A 26,174-nucleotide genomic window follows, 5' to 3' on the forward strand; every position below is an offset into this window, starting at 1 on the left:
TCTGTCTTCTAACTTGGCCAACCGTTTTTCAGTAATAGATTCTTTCTTCAAACTCAAAACCAAGTCTTGCAATGTACCATAGGGCATGACTGAATCCAATTTTTCTGAAGTATAGGTTTTCAAGTCAGCAATATCCTTCCTGAGATCATCCATACTCAGATTCTGCTTCACTTGCTGCAGCTTCATGAGATGCAGTGAGTCCAGGTGAGCTTGAAGGATAGCCTTGATACTTGCATGTGAAGTATTCTGAATGGCCTGTTGAATAGTGTTGATTTGTTTGACTAAAGAGACATTGAATTCCCCTGATCTATACTCCTTAGTCAAGGCCCATTCAGGTAGATTTGGAATTGAACTAGGGCCTTCATCTCCCCCTAAGTTCATGCTTCCATCAAAAGAAATAGAGTCATCATCATCAGAATTTGCTCCAAATTCCTCAGATGGCTCACCAGCTGTAGAAGGCATTTTGTTAATGGCAGCTTTATCCCTTTGAAGAGATTCTGTTGTGTGCACTAGATGTAGTGACCTTGCTGCCTCCTCATTGCCCTGAGCAGCCAACAGTTGATAGGCTGTCACAGGATGAGTAAAAGTGTCAGCATCCAAGGAAATGTTATCAATTACAGCTTTGTAATGTTGCTGAAATTGTCTTTCCTTTTCAGCATCATCCACAATCATTGACTCATTAGCAATGGCTGGTTCCACCCTTGTATCTACTGTACCTGCTTTTCTCTCTTTTTCTCTATGTTCTTGCATCAGGGGCTCCCCCTGGCTCACACATCTCACTCCCTCACCTTCACCTACTAAGGTGGTACTCCACTCACTTACTTTTGCCATGCTGGAAGAAATAGCATGCATTTTTGAGCTCTCAATCTCTCCTTTTGCCTGGGAGCAACCCAGCCTCTCACTCAAATTGTCACTCCCTTCCCTCAATCCTAAGAGTGATTGCACAGTATTCATGTCTTCTACACTTGGAATTAATTCATTTATTTGTGTAGAGACTGTCAACGGATGTGGAATATCCGTTGAAGATGAAACTGATGTTATCAACGGATAACTGCTGTTAAGCTTATCCGTTGAAGAACAACCACTTGTCAACGGATGAGTGATATCCGTTGAAGAAGGAAAAGAAGTTGAAATTGAAAGTGATATAACTGTTGAATCTGTGTAGATTGATTTGAGATGTGGTGACACAGATCCTTCAATTATATCTGAAAGAATTTGCGGGTGATCCAACAAATCATCTAAGAGATGATGATCACCTGTATTTGAGTGGGGCTTTTCCCTGAGTTGTAAAGAGGGAGAATCAGGAATTGATGGGAATAACATATCCACATCCAGAGATGGTGATGAAGTGTTTGGTGATTGATGTGTGATTATTGTGAGAGAATGGGGCTGTGACTCCACATTTATTGGAGTCACATCAAACTGAGTTTGAGAAGGCATAGATACAGATGGATGTATCTGTGCAGTGTGTGCACCCTATGTAGAAGATTGGGTTCTAGCCTTCTTTCTTCTAATAAAGGCTTTTGTTGGTGAGTGTTTGGCTTTAGTGTCCCTCCCTCTTTTGTTCTGTGTTCCTGGTTTGGAACTATTTTCAATAGTAACATCCTTTTGGGAGGATGCTACTAGGGATGTGCTAGATACCTTTTCAACCACCACAGCTTTTTGAGAAACTGTGGCTTGGCTAGCTTGGGAAGCACTCAACTTTCCTTCCTTATCCTGGGGGTTTCTTTGATGTTCACCCCTCCCCTCACCACTCACACCCTGTTCACTCACCTCAGGGTTAATAGTTGGTGTTACAACTGTTGTCTTTTGAGAAACAACAGAGGTGGATTTCTTTGTCTTGGATTTTGAAAGTTTAGTTTTGGTGACCTTGGTAGAAATCTGTTGGGGCATCACAGATTTCATGGCCACACTAGAAGATAAAGAAATAGAGAGGTTGGAAGAAGTAGGAGTTGTAGAAGCAATTACCTCACCTACCTGAGGTGCATTCATGATTGGTAAATATACCAATGGCACACTGCTGTTAAGATCCATTCTCTTCAAGTCTGCAAGAACTCTTTTCTCTTGTGCCCAGCACTTGAGTTTATTATTCTCATTGATTATGACTAAACCTTCAGCAACATGGTTAGCCAATAACATAAAGAATCTAGCATAATAGATGTTATTAGGTCTATTAGCTTTGTTACCCAATCTAGTACCTAATTCTAGCATCACATAGTTGCTAAAGTTAAAATACCTATCAGAAACAAGCATATAGAGCATATTAACCAGAGATGAAGTTATGGCATCAAAATTACTAATTTTCCCAGAGAAAACCTTTATAAAGGCATCCCCAAGGAAACTCCATTCTTTCCTAAGGCCTTTTCTTCTAATACTCCCTAAATTAGCAGAGTTAAGAGAATAACCTATGGAATCTAACATGCTGGATACATCACTATCAGTGTGTGGTGTCATGGCATTGTTCTCAGGCAATTTAAAACATGCTTGTAAATCATCACAGTTAATACAGTGAGTTTTACCTTTGAGAGTGAAGGAGATAGTCATATCCATGGAGTTGAACTCAGCAGTTGTCCAAATCTCCTCAACTACTTCACAGAAAATTGTTGGGGCTTCCAGCATTGCATAGCTAAGTTTACAGTTTTTGATGAAGTCCATCATTTTGTGATAGTCTGAGTGGGCTTCATTCTTTTCTACCAAAGCTATGAAATTGTTCTTTTCATAGATGAACCCAGATTGAGACATAATCTTCACGACTGGTGCCATTTTTGTGAGTAGAAATTGCAGAGAATAACTTGAAGTTTTTTGCAGAGAGAAAATGGTAAATGCTTGAAATTTCAAGAAAGCGTAAAGTAAAAATGAACAATCAGAAGGACTTATATGCTTTCTCAAATTAATAAACAAAAATATAAAATAAAGATTTATCAATAAATATGCGTTAGTGAATTTCAGCCGTTTAAGAATAAACTGTAAGTATTCTAAAAACTACCTTTAAAACCAATACATACAGATGTATGTATGAGTATCAACGGTTAAGAGAATAGAATCAACGGCTGTTAAACACCTGAATCGATTGATGTGACATTTCAACGGATAAGGCAAATTGTCATCCGTTGAAAGGTACTTCAGTTTTATCCGTTGACGGATAAAAATTCCAGAAATGTATTTGTCTTTCAACGGATAATGACTATCCGTTGATAGAGCAATTTTGACTTTCAACGGATAGGGAACATCCGTTGATGGAATAAACTATGTTAAAAGTCAAATTTGTTCTTAGCAACTAATATATTTCAGGCTTCAAATCAAATTGCAATAAAGACATGAATTTTAAGAGTAATTAAGCATACCTAGCTCACTTACCAATCTTGTGAATGTTGATTCATCAAGTGGCTTGGTAAATATGTCAGCAATTTGTTGTTCACTTGGAACAAAATGTAGTTCCACTGTACCATTCATGACATGCTCCCTAATGAAGTGGTACTTGATATCAATGTGCTTGGTCCTTGAGTGCTGCACAGGATTCTCTGTTATGGCTATGGCACTTGTGTTGTCACAAAAGATAGGAATTCTATCAACATGAAGTCCATAGTCAAGGAGTTGGTTCCTCATCCATAACACTTGAGAACAGCAACTTCCAGCAGCAATGTATTCAGCCTCAGCTGTAGAAGTAGAGACTGAATTTTGCTTTTTGCTAAACCATGATACAAGCTTGTTTCCCAGGAATTGGCAGGAGCCTGTTGTACTTTTCCTATCTATTTTGCAACCTGCATAGTCTGCATCTGAATAACCAATTAGATCAAAGCCAGATTCTCTAGGATACCAAATACCTAAATTTGGTGTACCCTTGAGATATCTGAAAATCCTTTTGATAGCAATTAAGTGAGACTCCCTAGGATCAGCTTGGAATCTAGCACAAAGACATGTAGCAAACATTATATCTGGTCTACTAGTAGTTAAATATAAAAGTGAACCAACCATGCCTCTATAACTTGTAATATCCACAGACCTTTCAGTCTTATTTAATTCAAGTTTGGTGGCAGTGGCCATGGGAGTTTTTGCAGATGAACATTCCATTAAGTCAAACTTCTTTAAAAGATCATAAATATATTTTGTTTGACTAATGAAAATTCCATCACTAACTTGTTTAACTTGTAAACCAAGAAAATAGGTTAGTTCTCCCATTAGGCTCATTTCATATTTACTTTGCATTAACTTAGCAAACTTTTTGCAAAGTTTATCATCTATAGAGCCAAATATTATGTCATCTACATAAATTTGAACAAGTATACTAGAGCCATTAACATCCCTAAAGAAGAGAGTTTTATCAACAGTACCTCTAGTGAAGTGATTCTCCAAAAGAAATTTTGATAAGGTTTCATACCAGGCTCTAGGTGCTTGCTTCAGTCCATAGAGTGCTTTCAACAGATAATACACATAGTCTGGAAAATTTGGATCTTCAAATCCTGGAGGTTGACTTACATAGACTTCTTCCTCTAATTTCCCATTTAGAAATGCACTCTTGACATCCATTTGATAGACTTTGAAATTGGCATGGGCTGCATGGGCTAGAAATATTCTGATGGCTTCAAGTCTTGCAACATGAGCATATGTTTCATCAAAATCTATTCCCTCTTGCTGAGAATAGCCTTTAGCAACCAGTCTGGCTTTATTCCTTATGATAATGCCATTTTCATCCATCTTGTTTCTGAATACCCACTTTGTGTCAATAGGACTCTTGTTCTTTGGTTTGGGTACCAGCTTCCATACTTGGTTTCTCTCAAATTGGTTCAGCTCTTCCTGCATAGCTAATATCCAATCTGGATCCAATAGAGCTTCTTCCACTTTCTTAGGTTCCTCCTGAGACAGAAAACTACTATACAGACATTCATCTTGAGTGGCTTTTCTTGTTTGCACTTTAGATGATGCATCACCAATGATCAGTTCAAAGGGATGATTCTTGGTCCATTTCCTTTGTGGTGGAAGATGTGCTCTAGATGAGGTGGCCTCTGTATTGTCATGATGTGAGACAGAGTGTTGACTAGTTGAAACTCCCCCTGAGTTGTTGGTCCTTTGCAGGGAACTTGGAGTTCTATCAACTGATGATGTAAATCGATTATCCGTTGATGAACTATGATCAACGGATGCTTCATTTTGTACTTCAACGGATGATGCACTATGTCTTTCAACGGATACTGCATTGCCTCTATCAACGGATGCAGTATTTTGTGCATTATCCAGGGGCATGTTTTGAATCCCTTTTGAAGTGTCACCTCCATCAGTCTCCTCTTCACTATCATCACAACATATCTCAATGTTGTCAAATTTGAGTCTCTCATTATGTCCCTCATCTGTTAGTCCATCAATCTTTTTATCATCAAACACAACATGCACAGATTCCATAACAATGTTGGTTCTTAGATTGTAGACCCTATAAGATTTTCCAGCTGAGTAACCAACAAATATCCCTTCATCAGCCTTTGCATCAAACTTCCCTTTATGGTCAGATTGATTCCTCAGTATAAAGCATTTACATCCAAAGACATGAAGAAAGTTTAGAGTTGGTTTTCTTCTCTTGAACAACTGATAAGGAGTCATGCCTTTAGCTTGATTGATCAAAGAAATATTCTGAGTGAAGCAGGCACAATTAACAGCTTCAGCCCAGAAATATATTGGTAACTTTGATTCTTCAAGCATTGTTCTGGCAGCTTCAATTAAAGATCTGTTCTTTCTTTCAACAACCCCATTTTGCTGAGGTGTTCTTGGAGCTGAGAACTCATGCATGATTCCATTTTCTTCACAGAACAGCCTTAATGTCAAATTCTTGAACTCAGTTCAATTGTCACTCCTGATATTTCTAACCTTCAAGTCAGGATGATTGTTGACTTGCCTGATGTGATTGATAATGATTTCACTTGCTTCATCCTTTGATCCAAGAAAATAGACCCATGAGAACTTTGAGAAATCATCTACAATCACTAAGCAATATCCTTTTCTTGCAATAGACAATACATTGACTGGTCCAAACAAATCCATATGTAGCAGCTGTAATGGTTCATCAATTGTTGTTTCAAGCTTCTTTTTGAATGATGCTTTCCTTTGTTTGCCTTTCTGACAAGCATCACACAAACCATCCCTTGAGAATTCAACTAGAGGGATTCCTCTAACTAAGTCCTTTTTGACTAGATCATTCATTATCCTGAAATTCAAGTGAGATAGCTTCTTGTGCCATAGCCAACTTTCAATTGTGCTTGCTTTGCTGAAGAGACAAGTAATGGATTCTGCATCTGTAGAGTTGAAGTCAGCTATGTACACATTTCCTTTTCTAACTCCAGTTAGAACCACTTTGTTGTCTTTCTTACTAGTGACAACACAGGCTTCAGAATTGAAGGAAACTGTATTCCCTCTATCACATAGTTGACTGATGCTCAGTAAATTGTGCTTGAGACCATCAACTAATGCAACTTCATTAATGATGACATTCCTTGTTGAAATCAAGCCATATCCCATAGTAAACCCTTTGCTGTCATCTCCAAAGGTTATGCTAGGGCCAGCTCTCTCCTTGAACTCTGTGAGCAGGGAGAAATCTCCTGTCATGTGTCTTGAACAACCACTGTCCAAGTACCATAGATTTCTTCCATTTCCCTGCACACCATAAAATCAATCAATTTGATTTTGGTACCCAAGTTTCCTTGGGTCCATCCTTGTTAGCCTTTCTCCTAGACTTCATTCCTCCTGCATCTTTAGACTTAGGTAAGTTTGAGTCAACCTTGGTCTTAGATGTAGTTGGTTGAGGTGTAGGGTTAGTCACAGAATCATTTAGCACATTTGTAAAATTATTAGGCATTGATTGTGCAAACATGTTATTCCACATGGGCATATTGTATGGCATTTGAGGCATACTAAATGCAGCAAGATAAGGATTGTTAAAATATGGCATGTTTACAAAATGTGCATAAGGATTTTGTTGAGACATAACAGGCATAGCATGCAGAGGTGATGCAGACATATTAGGCATAGAAGAGGGTACAGTTATGGGAGTCTTCTTAATGGATTTACAATTAGCAGATAGATGATTAACACTACTACAATGCACACAGCTTTTTCTAGGAGCATACCTATCAGGTGTGTAATTGTTGTGTTTATTAACTCCTACCTTCCCATTTCTGTTGGATTTTCTTTTAGATTCCTTTTTATCCTCAACCATCTTGAGCCTATTATCTAACTGTTCTAAGGTCATGTGCCCTACATTTACCTTACTGACATCTTTGGATGTGCTTGCTTCTTCTTTGACAAAGTTCTTTGAAGTTGAACCAAACTTTTTGTTGAGTTTCTTTAGATTCTCTCTTTTAGAAACATCTGCCTGTTTTGATTGAGGAACCTTCAACGGATGCTCCTTTTCTTTCTTCAACGGATAACTTTCATCATCCGTTGATTCCACATCCGTTGACAGCCCATCAATTAATTCCAGTTTCTTTTTATTTTTATCCCAGGCAGTTTCACAGAATGATTCAATTCCTTGGACCTTAGCAATTTGAGCACTAACATCCCTAGATGTCTTCCAGGCTTTAATCACCTCTTGCTCTTTCTCTAATTGATTGGAAAGTATTTCTACTTTCTTAACAGATTCAGCTAGTTCATTTTCAACAGATATACAATGCAACTTTGTTTTCTCTAGGTCAATCATCTTATCTTCTAACAAAGCATTTCTATTACTTAAAAACAGATTGTTCTCTCTAATCCTACTATTTTCTTTAGCAAGAGATTTAAAAGACACACGCAAATGATACAATTCAGTAGACATGTCATTAAAAGCATCATTGCACTCTTCTTTAGTAAGCTGTGTTAAGTCAGTAGTGATTACCTGATTGCTTGATGAACTAACTTCATTTTCTTCAGAATCAGCCATGAGAGCAAGGTTGACATACTCCACATCTTCATCCTCTTCATCTCCATTAGCTGCCCAGTCCCTTTCTTGAGTAATGAAAGCCCTCTCCTTTTGCTTGAGTAGATCAAAATATTTCTTTTTGTAATCTACTTGCTCAAATTTCTTCTTTTCAGAAGTTGGCTTTCTGCACTCACCTGCAAAGTGTCCACTTATACCACAATTGAAACACTTGAACTTGGATTTGTCCACAGTGTTTTTGTGAGGTTTAGTGGCTCTAGTGTTTTTCTTGAATTTCATCTTTGCAAATCTTCTGGACAGAAATGCAAGATGCTCATCAATACCATCTGAGTCATCTTGGCTGGAGTTGTCTTCATTTTCAGCAACTTGCTCTTTCCCTTTGCTTGATTCCTGATTTCTTATACCATCTTTGGAGTTTGATGTAGATCTCGCAGTTTCTTGTTTGCATTTCCTCTCATCTTCAGCTACCAATGCAACTGAATTTCCTTTCTTTCTCCCCTTCTCCAATACCTCATCCTGTTCCAGCTCTAGTTCATAAGTCTTCAAGATTCCATACAATCTTTCAAGAGTGAAGTCCTTATAATCTTGAGAGTTTCTTAAGGAGACAGTCATGGGTTTCCATTCCTTTGGCAAGGATCTTAAAAATTTAAGATTTGAATCCTTCACCTGGTACACTCTTCCATACAGCTTCAGTCCATTCAACAGCTTTTGGAACCTATTGAATGTTTCATTTAAAGATTCATTTTCTTCAAAATGAAAGTATTCATACTGTTGAATGAGAAGCTGCATTTTGTTTTCTTTCACTTGTTCTGTACCTTCACACAGTAGTTGAACTGTGTCCCAAACCTCTTTGGCAGTTGTGCAATTTATCACATTATCAAACATATCCATGTTAAGACCATTAAACAAAATGTTCATAGCCTTCTTATCCTTGTGGACTTCTTCTGTGTCTTCCATTGTCCATTCTGCTCTAGGTTTTGGAATGGATTGACCAACAGCAACTGTGGCTGTAGCAACTGTTGCTACTTTGTGGGGAATGTGAGGACCATTCTCAATGCAGTTTACATAACCTTCATCTTGGGAGAGTAGATGAAGGTGCATTTTCACCTTCCAATGGTGATAACTGTCTTTGTCAAGAATTGGGATCTTTACTCCAATATCCTTCTTACTCATCTTTGTTAGATTCCAAGATCTTTAAACTCTTTGTATGTCAAGAGCTTGCTCTGATGCCAATTGTTATTCCTAGTGGATTAACAATGAGATTTACAGAAGGGGGGTTGAATGTAAATCTCAAAACTTTTTCAAGTTTTGAGCAGTTTATGAAAGTTGTGTGTTCAAGAAGAACAAGTGTGTGAATTGCTTTAAGCTAATACAGACAGATATAAATTCAAGCACAAATGTAAAGAACACAACAGACCTTAAAAACTTTTCTGGTGGATTTGTTGTTCCACCAGAGATGGTATTTTAGAAAATCTGTGATTCAACAATGTTGATCACAGCTGCATCCTAGTACAAACTAGATGAATTTTCTCTCAATATTTTTCTAAACAGCTCTGGAAAATCTCTCTTCTAATTACTAGCTTCTACTTGGTTTATATATTACCAAGTGTACAAGTGAAGAACAATATAAAATACAGTAATAAAATAAGATCTTCACTTGCTTCTTTTCCTGTTCACTCCAGTACTTTGTTGACTATTGCATCTTGTACAAAAGAAGAACGGCTGCTTTTTCTGTTGTTCCTGAAATTCGGCTACCACATCTCAGTTGTCTCTATCAACCCATGTGCCTCTGTTTGTAGGTACAACTACCCCTTATCAACGGCTAATCATCAGAACATCCGTTGAAGCTTTCATCCGTTGATGCACTCATCCGTTGAAGGATGTTATCCATTGAAGCTTTCATCCGTTGATGCACTCATCCGTTGAAGGATGTTATCCGTTGATGACTTTATCCGTTGAAGCTTTAGAGACATCCGTTGAAGCTTAGCTTCTCATCCGTTGAAGGTCTTTAAGTCATCCGTTGATACCACTTCACTTATACAAAATTACAAGGCATGAAGTATTTACAATTGGCCTTCCTATCTGCATATCATCTAGTAGTCAACATGACTCATAGTTTCTCTCAACTTCCAAGAATTACATTTTAAATACAGAGACTGAAATATGCTACAACACTAGACTTATTTCTAAGTAAAGCTACACCATCAACGGATAGCCAAAGTGGGCTTATCCGTTGAGGCTACAGACACTAAATTTCTACTTAAGTATTTTGTTAAACATATCATCAAACTAATGCACATACATTCCTAACAAGACTCTTTTGGAAATGCAAGAAAAATTAAATCTCTCAGAATCTGATGAAATGGAATTCCACAGACAGCTCCAAAATCAGATAGAAGAAAATAACAGAAATCTTGGAAAGAGATTCAGACCTTCAAGGAATTAGATTAATCTGCTCAGGCTAGAGGAGCACCTTGAAAATGACTGTGAGCTAATCTTTGTACATTTTGTTATTTTAGGCACTTTACAGTTTTATCTACTTAATTTTAAAGTTGTATTTTTAAAGTGTTTTGTTATCATCAAGTTTCTCTTAATTTATGGCTATAGTTCCGGTAGACATAAATTGGGGGAGATTGTTGTGGATATGTTGTGTACTTGATGATTTCATTAGTAAAATACCTTAGTAGATTTTACTTAGTGAAAAATGTAGCACTTGATGGATAAGGAATATAGTTTCGACGGATGACTCATTATAGTCCCGACGGATGATGATCAATTATCCATCGGGTGAGTAGCTTATGTAATAATGAGTCCATAGCACATTTCTGTATTCACCTTGTTTCTATTCTGTAGTAGCACTCAAGTCACGTTGACTTTAATTAGATATGCAGAATATGTTGATTAATTGTATATAGATGATGTCTTGTAATCCTGCATAAATGAAATGAAGTCAAGTACCAGATTGCTACCCGACGGATAAACAACAATGCCACTCGACGGATGATCAACAAGGCAACCCGACGGATGATCATGTACCTGACGGATAATCAATTCAAACATCAGTTGACAGTTACAACACAGTCACATGCGTCGAGTGTATGCAAAAAGAATGTGGAAGCCTATTCAACTGGGTTTTAGAGAACAAAGAAGCATTGCCATTTCCATACTATTATGAAGATATTCAAAGATGCTGGAATAGAGTAATGAAGAAGCATAGTATTAGACTTGATAGGTTTTATTTTATTGTCTTGTCTATTTACTGTGTAATCTTGGTAATATATATAAACCAAGAAGTAGCAAATAGAACAACAAGAACACTAAGTAAGAAAATTCTCAGAGAAACATTTGTAAGCTGTATTCTTAGCATTTCTCTGTAAACTTAGTTGTTCATATTTGTAGGCAGCTGTGAGCAAACCTTGCTACACAGAGTTCTCTTGATATAATATATATCTTTGGTGGATACTTTCAAATCCACCATAAAATTTTTAAAGACTTGTGTTTTTAATTACGTGTGTTTTGATTCATTCTAAGTTATTATTCTGTACTTTGCAAATCAATTCACTCAGATATATATTTTAAATTAGAACACTTTTTAAACCAAGAAAAAGTTTCAAGAATTCCATTCAACCCCCCCTTCTGTAATTCTTGTTGCATTGTTAGGGACTAACAATAATTATTTAAAACAACCGTGCATCGCACGAGTTTAGAGTAAACATTAAAAGTTTGATAATCGGTCGGTACTGTTGTACAAGACATGCATGTACTTTAACAAGACTAAGACAATTAGTCAACCCTAAGTAAGTTGTATTGTTATCTCAATTTGTGTTATGTGCTTGTAACACTTAAAGTCTGTAAAAATATCAAAGGAGCATACTGGAGTCTTTTTCTATAAACAGTGTCAAGTCTAAGAATTCTATCTGGAAGAAGATCAAGAAGATCATGTCTCAGAAGAATTATGAAGAAGCTTGGAGTTGAATAAATCTGTTTTAGGAAAAATATTTTAAGTCAAGATCTCTACAAGTCACAAATTTAGTGTTATAGAAAAGTCATTCAAGAACTCCAAATGACTTATCGAGAAGTCGAGAAAGCTACTAGAGAACTCAGAGAGATATCGGCAAGTCAAGAAGACATGAAGGTTGGAGATATCAACAAGTCATTTCTTCACTAGAGAACTCAGAGTTATCGACAAGTCTACATTCATTAGAGAACTCTGAGTTATTGATAAGTCAAAGTTCACTAGAGAACTCAGAGATATCGATAAGTCAAAATTCACTAGAGAACTCTAAGTTGTCGACAAGTCAAAGTGAAGACATGATGCTGAGAGATCTCGACAAGCCAAAGTTTTATTCGAGAACTCAGAGACCTCTATAAGTCAAATTCACTAGAGCATTAGAGATCTCGATAAGTCATTATACTTATTGAGATGTCAAGATCTCTATATGCCTAATTGGAGATCTCGAGTAAAATTCTCAAAGTATAAAATCACAGACCAATTCAATATTTAAGATAAACAATAAACAAACAATCCAATTAGCTGGATTGACAAGTCTACAAAAAACAGCTTGAAGAATGTGCAAGATCAATGGTGAAGATTAACTGACAGAAGAAGATCAAGATAATCACAGGATGCTAAAAATATGCTAAGCCATAAATGAAAGAGTTACTTTTCTATAAATAGAAATGACAAGTGACAGTTTAGAAAAGCTAATAGCATGTCTTATTGTACACTGTGTAAACCAGCAGTTAACTGAATTATAAAGTTAACACTGGTCCTTTAGTCAGTTGTAACAATCTAGATAGAAAATCTTGTAATTCTCTCAAGAAGAAGCTAAGCTCTTTAAACAAAGAGCCTAGAAATTTTGTAGCAAAACATTCTTGATTTTTAATATAAAAATTAAGTGAGTTTTGAAAAGATTGTGTTCTTGTTTATTGCATGTTTATTTACTGCATTAACACATCTTTCCTACAAGATTAAATTTATTTTGTTCAACCATAAACATTCAAGAAAAGCCTAAAAACATCTAAAACACATTCACCCCCCCTCTGTGTGTTATTCATTTTCTAACAGGTACTTGCTAAAGTTACTTAATTGTCTTCACTTAATTAATTTATTATTTTGACATAATTATCTTATATAATGTTATCGTTAAAAATTATGAAACCCCTAAAACAAAGTTATATATAACCGGATATATTAGGCGAGTATGCGACAGTATTTAGGTAGATATAGACGGTGTTCGGGCTAAAATAAAATAATAAATACTACTGACGGTGTCAAAATAATTATACTATTGAACCGAGATAAAAAAATTTAAACTGAAAAATAATTCGTTGGTCGATATAATGATATCGAGCTAAAAAATTACATATTACTTAATTTTTTAACAACTATAATTAATATAATCTTAAAATAAAAATAATAAAATAACAAATATTTGAAACAACTGTGCATTACACGGGTTTTAGGCTAGTATTATATTAAAGACGAAACAATGAAAGTTTGGTTGATAGTCGGTCTGGTCACCGTAATTATAGTAATATTTAAAATAAAGCACACTCATAAATATATTACTATTAACAATATAATTATATAAATACAAAAAGAATTGTAATATGTATAAATGTTTTGATTTAAACAAAATAATATATAATATTAAATTAAATTATACTATTGATCCAATCCTAAATAAAAAATAAAAAAATACGTACAATTAGTTGGATTTGCACCCTCGAATTAAAATATAATAATAAAGACCGATAAAAATTTGAAAGCAAATTCGTTTGGTCGATATAATGTCATCAGGCTAAAATAAAAAAATACAAGAGATAAAACAAAATAAATTGAAAGTAAATTTATTTGGCATATATAATATCATCAGACTAAAATAAAATTATACATATTATTAATTCCATCTAAAAGATAATAATATTCATTCTGGGCTGAAATGAAAGTAAACAAAAAACTAAATATAATTAGTCTGATTTGATTGACATAACGGGTCTGAGACTAACATCAATATTTTCTAACTCAGGATAAAATAATATAATAAATATCACCGATTTAGCTAAATAATATTTTATCAAACTGGGCTACAAGATAATGCATTGATCGATATAATATCATTAAAATAAAAATAAAATATGTTATCAATTCGGTTTAAAATAAAATAATATTTAACCAGAGTTAAAATAAAATTAAAAACAAACTAAATGTAGTTAGATGTTGATATAACGGGCGTAAGGCTAAAACAAAATAATGTTTATTATCGATCTACGCTAAATTCAAACTTAATTCAAACTAAAGGGAATTGTTATATTATTGATCTGTGTTAAAATATAATTAAAGTCTGACTAATTCGTAGTTAGGTATAATGTAGGCTTAGAATTGTGGGATAATTGAGATCCGATCCTAACAGTCGGAATATTAAAAGTTTGATTGCAAATCTGTGTGTAAAATGTTTAGATCTATATAATTACGGGTTTTTTCAATTTCTATAATATCCAAAATTATCTTAATAAAATGAAAATAGAGATGATTACTTAGTCAGTATAATTGCGTTAGAATATAATAAGTCAATACATGTTATTCATCCGGGTTAAAAAAGTTATATAGTTGATTCATGATAAATCAAAATTATAATAAGAAAATGACAATACCAACTAAAATAAAATAATATTTACTTTTATTCGGGTTAACATAATTTTTTTATTATTGATACATAAACTTTTTATTATTGATCCGGGTTTAAATAAATTAAATCAAAAATAAATTTGAATATAATTAGTTAGATTTGTTCGGTATACCAAATTAAAGATAATTCATTTACTATTGATGTGAGCTAAAATTTATCTTTTAATTAAAATAAAATTATTTTTTGTGAACACATCTATTAATTTCAACAAAACTAAATCTTTAAATTAGTGATATTTCTATTAAACTAAAATTTCACTAAATTATACACGTGCATATTTAAAATATTATCAAAATTTTATAATAAATAAATAATTTGCAAAATTTAAAACTTTCGCTTTAAATTAAATTTAAAAATTATATAATATTAAAAATAATGCATCACACAAATTTTAGGCTAGTATATATTACATTGTCGTGTATAAATACTACGGTTGCTCACGAACTGAGCTGTTCGTGAACAAGCTCGAGCTCGGCTCGTTAAGAGCTCGTTCGGCTCGGCTCGGCTCTTTAACGAACTCGAGCTCGAGCTCGAACAGACAAATGTGTTCATTAAGAAAAACAAGCTCGAGCCGAGCTTTGGGTTGTTCGGCTCGAGCTCGGCAAAACTCGAGCTCGGCTCTAGCTCGGCTCGTTAAGAGCTCGTTCGGCTCGGCTCGGCTCTTTAACGAACTCGAGCTCGAGCTCGAACAGACAAATGTGTTCATTAAGAAAAACAAGCTCGAGCCGAGCTTTGGGTTGTTCGGCTCGAGCTCGGCAAAACTCGAGCTCGGCTCTAGCTCGGCTCGGCTCGAGCTCGCTCGTTGAAATTCAAAAAAATTCTAATATATCCTGAATATTTTTATATAGATATGATTTTTTTTTAAAATCCGACTTTACTATATTTTTTTTATCTTCCAACGATCATTTTGCATACCATATATGATATATTTTGACGTGATTTAAATTATTTTTTTTATTTTAGTTTCCAAGTTTAAAATCCGGCTTCATAATTATTTTTAGTTAAGATTTTTTTTTAAAAAAAATTCATCGACCCAACCGTATGGATTTCATAAAATATATATTTTAATGATATAACCAAAGTTTCATATCAAAATAATTTTATTTGATTTTCTATTTTAACGGTCAAGCATTAGTTTGACTAGTAACGCTAACTAGTGTTTAGTCCGCATTTGTTGTTTCAATTATTTTAAAAATACTTTATATCGATCCAACCATATGGATGTCATAAAATCTATATTTTATTGATATAACTAAAGTTTCAAATCAAAATAATTTTATTTGGTTTCTATTTTAACAGTCAAACATTAGTTTGACTAATACTTGTAACTAGTGTTTACTCCTGTATTGGTGTCTCGACTTATCTAAAATTATTTTTAATTGATCCAACCGTATGGATGTCAAAATAAATATATTTTAATGATATAACCAAAGTTTTAAATCAAGATAATTTTATTTGGTTTGATATTTTAACGGTCAAGTATTAGTTTGACTAGTAACGCTAACTAGTGTTTAGTCCGGATTTGTTGTTTTGATTATTTTAAAAATACTTTATTTCGATCCAACCATATGGATGTAATAAAATATATATTTTGTTGATCTAACCAAAGTTTCAAATCAAAATAATTTTATATGGTTTGCTATTTTAATTGTGAAAAATTAGTTTGACTAGTAACTAGTGTTTAGTCCTGTATCGATGTCTCGACTTCTTTAAAATTATTTCTAATTGATCCAACCGTATGGATGTCAAAATAAATATATTTTAATGATATAACCAAAGTCTCAAATCAAGATAATTTTATTTGGTTTGTTATTTTAACGGTCAAGCATTAGTTTGACTAGTGATGCTAACTAGTGTTTAGTCCAGATTTGTTGTTTCGATTATTTTAAAAATATTTTATATTGATCCAATCGTATTGATGTCATAAAATATATATTTCATTGATATAACCAAAGTTTCAAATCAAAATAATTTTATTTGGTTTGTTATTTTTACAGTCAAACATTAGTTTGACTAGTACTAGTAACTAGTGTTTAGTCTTGTATTGGTGTCTTGACTTATTTAAAATTATTTCTTATTGATCCAACCATATGGATGTCAAAATAAATATATTTTAATGATATAACAAAAGTTTCAAATCAAGATAATTTTATTTGATTTGTTATTTTAACAGTCAAGTATTAGTTTGACTATTACCACTAACTAGTGTTTAGTCATTAATTGGTGTTTCGATTTTTAAAAAAATACTTTTGTTAGATATATTTGAGATGTCATGTCTAATCTGATTTGTGTTTAGTTCTCAGAACTTAACAACAGGACTTATTAGGACTTACTGGAAATCAGAACTTACTGAAGTCAGAACTTAATATCAGAACTTAAGGCATCAGAAGATATATATCAGGACTTAAGTGCGGGAAGACTTCAGATAAGGAATGTGGCTGATTTACAGGAGAAGATCTGGACCAAGACAAAAAAAGATATGCATGAAGAATTAGAGGACTAGAAGACTTTTAGAAGATATATGATTGATATATTTTAGGAGACAGAATTATATTTCAATATTAATTAGAAGATATCTTGTAACTGTGTACTATATAAACACAGCTTAAGGTTTACACTATATATGTTATCATTATCGAGAAGATTATACATTGTAACCTAACAGCTCTTAGTGATATTGTTCATCTCTGAGAGAACAACAGTTCTATTATAATAGAGTTTATTTAAATATACTTCATCTTTGTTACATACTTGTGTTGAAATCGATTTGATTATATAAACACTATATTCAACCCCCTTCTATAGTGTTGTGTGACCTAACAAGTGGTATCAGAGCTTTTCTATTAACACATATACAGTAAAGATCCAAATAACAATCATGTCTGAAGAAACACAAACCCCAACTAAGCCCACCAAAACTCAAGAAACTCAGAACACTCAAACCCACAGTCGATATGAGACTATTAGGGTTCCCATACTGAGACCATCTGAGTATCCCATATGGAAAGTGAAGATGGCTATGTTTCTGAAAGCTACAGATCCAGAATACTTTGACAGAATTAATGAAGGACCATATAAGCCTACCAAGCTCTCTATTACAGTTGCTGATCAACCAGCAAAGACCATACCAAAGGAGAGAGGTGAATACACACCTGAAGATATCTCATCTATTGCCAAGGATGCAAGGGTAAAGCATTTGATGCATAGTGCAATTGATAATGTCATGTCAAACAGGGTAATTGGATGCAAGACTGCAAAGGAGATATGGGATGCTTTGGAGACAAGATGCCAGGGAACTGATGCAATCAAAAAGAACAGGAGGACTATACTCACTCAAGGGTATGAGCACTTTGACTCAAAAGATGACGAGTCATTAACTGATTTATATGATAGGTTTGTCAAACTCTTGAATGATCTGTCACTGGTGGACAAGGAATATGATTTTGAAGATTCAAATCTAAAATTACTTTTAGCTCCACCTGAAAATTGGGATTTGAAGTCTACTACCATAATAGACAACTATGACCTTACTGAAACTACTCTTGATGAAATTTATGGTATGCTCAAGACTTATGAACTTGAGATGGATCAAAGGAGCAAGAGGCATGGAAGAAAGTCAAGGATAGTTGCTCTTCAAGCTGAGGAGGAGTCTCCAAAAATTATTTTCTCAAAGAAGGGCAAAGGAAAGGCTCTCATCATAAAGTCTGATCCAGAGTCATCACATTCTGATGATGATGATTCAAAAACTGAAAGTCTATCTAAAGTTGATGTTGATGCATAGATGATGCAACTGTGTGCTCTTATGGTGAAGGGTATCACAAAGATAGCCTACAAGAAATTCAGAAAGGGCAAGAAGTTTTCCAGGAAAGGTGGAAGTTCTGATAAGAAATGGTTCAGAAAGTCTGAAGGCAAAGGAGGAAAGTCTGACAGAGGAGACAACTCAAATGTCAAATGCTACAATTATTGTGAAAGAGGCCATATATCTCCTGACTGCAAGAAAGGAAAAAGTGATAAAGGCAAGGCACTTGTCACAAAGTAGAAAAGCTGGACAGACACTTCAGATTCTGAAGATGAGGTGAACTATGCCTTGATGGCAAATGCTGATAGCAGTATTGACACTGCTGAATTGAAGGTACCTCAAACAACCTTTGATTTTCATACTGATGAGATTACTGAGTTGAGATTATACCTTAAAACCATGTTCATTAGTTTTAGAGATCAGACTTTAACATGCAAAAGATTAACATCTGAAAGTCTTGCTCTTAAAAACAGAAATGACTATTTAAAAAAGAAGTTAGTTTTTCTTCATCAAACTAAGAAAGAAAGAGACGAGGCTTTGTATGTTAGAGATGAAGTGCTAAAATTGAATGAATCTCTAAAAACTGATTTAGAAAAGGAAAGAGAGATCATCAGAACTTGGACTAACTCTGGCAGAACAACTCAGAATTTACTAAGTAGTGGAAACTGGAAAGAGGGCTTAGGTTATGGAGATGATAAAAGTGAGAAAGGAACTGTGAAAATTGAGTCAATTTGTGCTAAACAGACTGCTAAGCCAAACGTAAATCCTGTTAAATTTGTAGCAAAAACTGTTATGTCTGATTCTGAAAAGATGAAAGATTGTAAGACAGAAGTAAAAGAAAAGTCAACTTCTGACAAATTAAAATAGGATAAACCAGTTGAAGTAAACATAGGCTTAATGACAAAGAAGCAGCTTAAGCATAAGCTGAAAGAGATTAGAAATATAAACATGGTAAAGGAAGCTAGGAAAAATAGGAATGGAAAGGAAGGTGTGAATAAAAGCAATAATTATATGCCTGTTCCTAATGCTCCTAGAAAGAAATGTTACAACTATGGAAACTCTAACCATCTTGCTTCTTTTTGTGGGAAAACTAAAGATATAAACTCTTTACCTCCTAAATCAGGAGTTAAGAGTCAGTCTGTTAGGTTTAAACCACAAAATCTTGTTTTTATTGTGGTAGTTTATGGCATTCCATTTATACTTGTAAGGAATATCATAGTTTGTACTATGATTATTATCAAATAAAACCTTCTTTGAAGAAAGTTAGTGTAATTCCTTCTAGTGTAAATTCTGATGCAAAGTCTGATATAAAGTTTGATAAACAGCATGTTAGAATAAACTCTAAAATTAAATCCGCTGCAAATGCTAACAAACTTAAACAGGCCAAAGGATCCAAGCAAGTCTGGGTCCTTAAAACTAACCAATAGTGGTCTTTGTGATTGCAGGGCAACAGGAAAAACTTCCTAGTTCTAGACAGTGGATGTTCAGGACATATGACTGGAAATAAAGCCCTGCTATCAGACTTTGTGGAGAAAGATGGCCCAGGAGTTTCTTGTGGAGATGGCAACATGGGAAAAATCTGGGATATGGCAATATCAATCTTAGGAATGTCATCATTGAATCAGTAGCTCTTGTCTCAGGACTTGAACACAATCTACTAAGTGTGAGTCAAATCTGTGACAGAGGTTATCATGTGGATTTCTTTGAAGAACACTGTGAAGTTATAAGTAATTCTAGAGGCAAAGTAGTTCTGAAAGGTTATAGGCATGGTAACATATATGAAGCTAGACTTTCAACAAACTCTGATGGTTCTGCAATCTGTCTGTTGAGTAGAACATCAATTGAAGAAAGCTGGAATTGGCACAAGAGACTCTCTCATTTAAATTTCAACAATATATATGAGCTAGTAAAGAAAGATCTTGTGAGAGGACTGCCAAAATCAGTATTTGCTCCTGATGGCCTTTGTGATTCATGTCAAAAGGCAAAAAAAAAATCTTCATTCAAGAGCAAAATTGAATCCTCAATTCTTGAGCCTTATCACTTACTGCATGTTGATCTATTTGGTCCAGTCAATGTCATGTCTATTGCAAAGAAGAAATATGCTATGGTTATAGTGGATGAGTTCACAAGATACACTTGGGTGTATTTCTTGCACAAGAAGAATGAAACTGCATCTTCTCTAACTGATCATGTTAGACAGCTGGATAAGTTGGTCAAAGATTCTGTTAAAATCATAAGAAGTGATAATGGCACTGAGTTCAAGAATTCAATCATGTAAGAATTCTGCAAAGAGCATGGAATAAAGCAGGAATTTTCTGTACCTGGAACTCCACAGCAAAATGGAGTTGTAGAAAGAAAGAACAGGACTCTCATTGAAGCTGCACGAACTATGCTTGATGAAGCAAAGCTTCCAACCTACTTTTGGGCCGAAGCTGTGCAGACTGCTTGTTTTACACAGAATGCTACACTCATAAACAAGCATGGAAAAACACCATATGAGATGGTGAAGAAAAAGAAGCCAAATCTGAAATACTTTCATGTATTTGGATGTAAGTGTTTTATTCTTGATACTCATCCTGAACAGCTGTCAAAATTTGATCTAAAAGCTAATGAAGGAATTTTTGTTGGATATCCACTTTCCACAAAAGCCTTCAGAGTCTACAATTTAAGAACAAGGGTTGTCATGGAATCTATCAATGTATTTTTTGATGAAAAAAAGATTACTGGACTTGAAGATTTTAATGATCATGATCAGCTGAGATTTGAAAATGAAGATTTAAATTCTGATTCTGTAAATTCTGATGGCTTAAATCCTGATCCTGTAAGTTCTGATGGGTTAAATTCTGATGTCATTGAAACTGTGGTAACTACTCCAAGGGAAAATGCACCTGTGCAGGGGGAGCAAGCTGAAGATCCTACCACAACTAAAGACTCTCAAGAAGCATCATAACCTGTCACTGGCTCTTCAAGTTCTGATTCATCAAGTTCTGATGAGCCAAATTCTGATAATTCTGGAAACTCTGATTCTTAAAATCCTGAAGGATCCAACTCAAATTCTGAAGTCTCAGAGAGCATAACTACAGTGGGAGCATCATAAAATATTGATGGAGACAGCATGGATCATAGGGGAGAATCCAGTTCTAGAGAACAACTTCCAGCTGCAAGGAAGTGGACTAAAGCACACACACCTGACTTAATAATTGGAGATCCTGAAGCAGGTGTCAGAACTAGAACTGCAACATCAAATGAATGTCGCTATCATTCCTTTCTATCTCAGACTGAACCAAAGAAAGTGGAAGAAGATCTTCAAGATGTTGATTGGGTGCAAGCAATGCAGTAAGAGTTAAATGAATTTGAAAGAAATAAAGTCTGGACCCTAGTGCCAAGACTAAAGAATAGATCAATTGTTGCCACAAAATGGGTGTTCAGAAACAAAACTGACAATGATGGCATAATTACAAGAAACAAAGTAAGGCCGGTTGCTAAAGGTTACTCTCAACAAGAGGGTATTGATTATGATGAAATATTTGCACCAGTTGTCAGATTTGAAGCCATAAGAATCTTTTTTGATTATGCTGCTCACAAGAAGTTTAAAGTCTTTCAAATGGATGTGAAAAGTGCTTTTCTCAATGGAGAATTGGAAGAAGAGGTATATGTTGAACAACCTCCAAGATTTGTAGATCCAAAATTTCCTAATCATGTCTACAGACTTGATAAAGCACTTTATGGCCTTAAGCAAGCTCTAAGAGCATGGTATGAGACTCTAGTTCAATTCCTTCTAGAAAGTGGATTTCACAGAGGCACAATTGATAAAACACATTCTACCTTAACCATGGAAAGGACTTACTTTTGGTACAGATATATGTTGATGATATCATATTTGGTTTTACAAATGCCAAACTCTGTGAAAGGTTTGCAAAGCTAATGCAGTCAAGATATCAAATGAGTATGATGGGAGAACTTAGCTATTTTCTGGGACTTCAAGTCAAGCAAAATGAAGAAGGTACTTTCATAAATCAATCCAAGTACACCAAAAATTTACTTAAGAAATTTGGAATGCAAGACTATTCAACTGCATCCACTCTCATGGCCACTGCAACCAAGTTAGATTAAGATACTGGAGCACCAGTAGATATTACTAACTACAGAGGTATGATTGGCTCTTTACTCTATTTAACTGTAAGTAGACCTGATATCATGTATGCTTCCTGTCTTTGTGTAAGATTTCAGGCTGATCCAAGAGAACCTCATCTAATATTTGTAAAAAGAATTTTCAAGTACCCCAAGGGTACAGCTGAACTAGGATTATAGTATCCTAAAGAATCAGATTTTAAGTTAATAGGTTACTCAGATGCAGATTTTGCAGGATGCAAAATAGACAGGAAAAGCACTAGTAGAAGCTGCCAATTTCTTGGAGGCAGATTGGTTTCTTGGTTCAGCAAGAAACAGAAATCAATTTCCATATCAACTGCAGAAGCAGAATATATTGCTGCAGGAAGCTGATATGCACAGATTCTTTGGATGAAGAATCAGTTACTGGACTATGGGTTAGAATTTTCTAAAATAACCATTTACTGTGATAATCAAAGTGTTATTGCTATGACAGGTAATCCAATTCAACACTCAATGACAAAGCACATTAGTATTAGGTACCATTTCATATGGGAACATGTGATGGAAGGTACAGTGGAATTGCATTTTGTTCCAACAGATCAACAACTAGCAGATATCTTCACAAAACCACTATGTGAAGCTACTTTTACAAGACTGGTAAATGAACTTGGAATGGTTTCAGGTTCTTTCTCAAAATCTGCTTAGTTTTTGTTCTCATGCATCAGACTTTATGATCAGTGTTTACAGATTGTCTTATCTCTATGTAATCTGTGCTTAAAGTGTAATATATTAAATACTGATTGTTATCTGATGTGATTCTATATACTCTAATAGTGTTTTGAATATTCAGTGGCTATTCATTTAAATGAGGACTATTGTGCTAGATGTTGACCTAGTAGTCTTTAACATACTAGAAATCCCATGTTTGAATTAGTTGTTTATGTGGAAATTCATTAACATAAGCAAATTCTGATTTTGAGCTTAGTCAAATTTACTTTGTGTATCTTACTACTAAGTCACAAACTAGATTCTTGCTTCTTATCTGTCAAATTCTGATGTCAGTAAATCTTAAGGATGAACTACATGCTTGATAAGCCTCACTTATCTGAAGAAAAGAAAAGAAAAAAAATCAAAATCAGGTACTCCTTTGAGATCTAGAGTAAATATGTGAAAGTGAAGACCCAAGTGCATTGCTGGTATTAAGTAATATGCATTAGAAAAGCAAATAGATTTTTCTTGGTGACTTTTCACATTCTCTAATTACTGGAGAAGTACTCTGATAATAACATAAATTCTGATAGCAGTTGTGACTCACTTATACTGAGAAGCCACTGTAAAAAGAATGTCAAAAGATGCATAAAATGAGCACAAACAGTTGAGGTGGACTCTTGCATAAATTTATTCTATAGTAGACTTCAAAATTAAAGACATATTTTAAGCACTTTTCTTAGTTATGCCTTATTTCTAAGATATACTGAAGTTTATCAAACTTTAATCATTATATGATCATTTACAAATGCACACACTCTCACTCCATATGAATGATGAAAATTACTGTGGTGATTAAGTATTATTGTTTTTGACAAACAGTTTAGTATTATTTGAATAAATTCTGAGGACAAGTTCTGATGATTAAAATCTGAAGAAATCAGTCAGTATTTGTATGAAGAATCACAGAAACAGACATTTACTTTTTGAGTACAGAAGCCATGTTCTGATGACCGTTAAATTCTGATAATAGTCAAGTTCTGATGCAAATCCTGATGGAAACTCTGATGTTTACGTGGCATTATTTAATTACTTGGCTTAGTTTTAATATTTACAGTAACAGTCATATTTTATCAGAATATATTTAAGTGAGATAAAAACAGTCATAATCATTTGGTTAGTGGGAAATGTGTTTATCTTGACAACTGCATGTGCACAATAATTAATGCTTATTTCTCGTGCCCACTAATTACTGCTTTAACTATTTACTGGCTGACTGGTGTAAAGTGTCTGTTTTACTTCCAAAAAGAGCTGTTGAGTGGAGAGAGTATATACATGAAAGTTAAAAGATTTTACAATCTTTTACCTACTTTCTAATTCTTTTTTATCTCTATTATTCCCTCTCTCTTTCTAATATTCTCTAAAGCTCTATTTTTCACAGGCATTTTATCAAACACTTTGCAAACACACATTTTCTCACTTATTTCTCTACAGAAATGGCACCAAAAGATCTAATTTATGATGGAGCCAAGTTTGCTCCTAATAACTACATGGCTATTATTTCTAAGGATGAAGCTCCATCAGAACTTCAGTTCATCCAAGATTTTCTATCTCGAAGTGAGATTGGGTATGCTTTGACCCAACCAGAAGCACTCTCAGGAACTCAAGTGCTGGATTTTTGGAGGAGTGGTGTTTATGATGATGGTTGTGCCAATGGGTCCCCAAGTTCGACAAGCTTTACATCTTCCAGAAAACTGTGTTTACAGTTCACAAGTTGGGAACCAGCTCTTCAACAGATGATGTAAAACCTTGGTTATGAAAAAAATTTGTCCAAGCTGGGAAAATTGAAGAGGCCCCACATCAGGAGGGAGTGGAGTTTCTTTTTTGACTGCATCACCAAGGCCTTTTCCAACAAGTGCTCCAACTTTGATGCAATCTCAATCCTGAGTCAGCAAATCGGGTATGCTCTCATTAATCAAACTCATTTTGATTATGCTAGTGATGTGTTAGGATTTATTAAGGATAGGATGCAAGAGGACAGAAATACTATATATTTTGCTAGATTTTGCCAACTTATTTACAGTTTATGTAGTTCTAATAAGGCCCAACTAGCTAGTGAGTTGATTGAACCCTTTAAACTTGCTAAAAGGGCTTTCACTGACTTATTATCTACTGATAATAAGAAGGCTGTACTGACACCCCTCCAAATTCCACAGTCAGTCAAACAGGTCTTAGTAAACTCTGATCCAAACACCTATACTGCCATATATCCTGGTGTACAACCATCCCAACCTCCATCAGCACCTACAACCACTACACAAACAGCTCATACTTCTCAACCACAACCACAACCAACCATCAGAACATATTTCAAACAGCACAATCCTCACAACCACAACCATCTGCTACAACATCAAGACCCAAACCTTCAAGAGCAAAATCTGTTCCCAAATCTCCATTAAGGAGAAGAAGGATGATTCTAAGGGATGAGTCTGATGAAGAAGAAGAGCAAGTCCAGGTTCATGCATCAGAACCTGTGACTATGGAAGCTGAAAAGGCAACTTCTCAGAAAGAAACTGAAGCTGAAAATTCTGATATTTCGAAGAGAAAAAGAACTTCAAGTTCTGATGCTAATAAAGCAATTCTACACCATCCAGGAGATCAAAGAAATAGAGAGCAGGAAGGCATTTGGCACAACCTCACTCTGAGGATACTGAAGAAGCTGAGGAAGGGGATCAGGATTCTCTAATCTCATCAGACCTGTTATAATTGAAGCTTTGTCATTCCCACCTCAAGCTAAAGACACTGTTCTAGAAATAGTGATCACACCTCCTGTCTCTCCAGTTAAAGCAACTACAGTTGAAGATTCAGGATTAAGTCTAGAAATTGACATCCACAGGCTGATCATTCCAACTGTGTTCTATCTGGAAGCTCCAACTGTAGCTCAGCCAACTATTGCTAC

Source organism: Apium graveolens, chromosome 1 (assembly GCF_009905375.1).
Source record: "Apium graveolens cultivar Ventura chromosome 1, ASM990537v1, whole genome shotgun sequence".
Lineage (NCBI taxonomy): Eukaryota > Viridiplantae > Streptophyta > Magnoliopsida > Apiales > Apiaceae > Apium > Apium graveolens.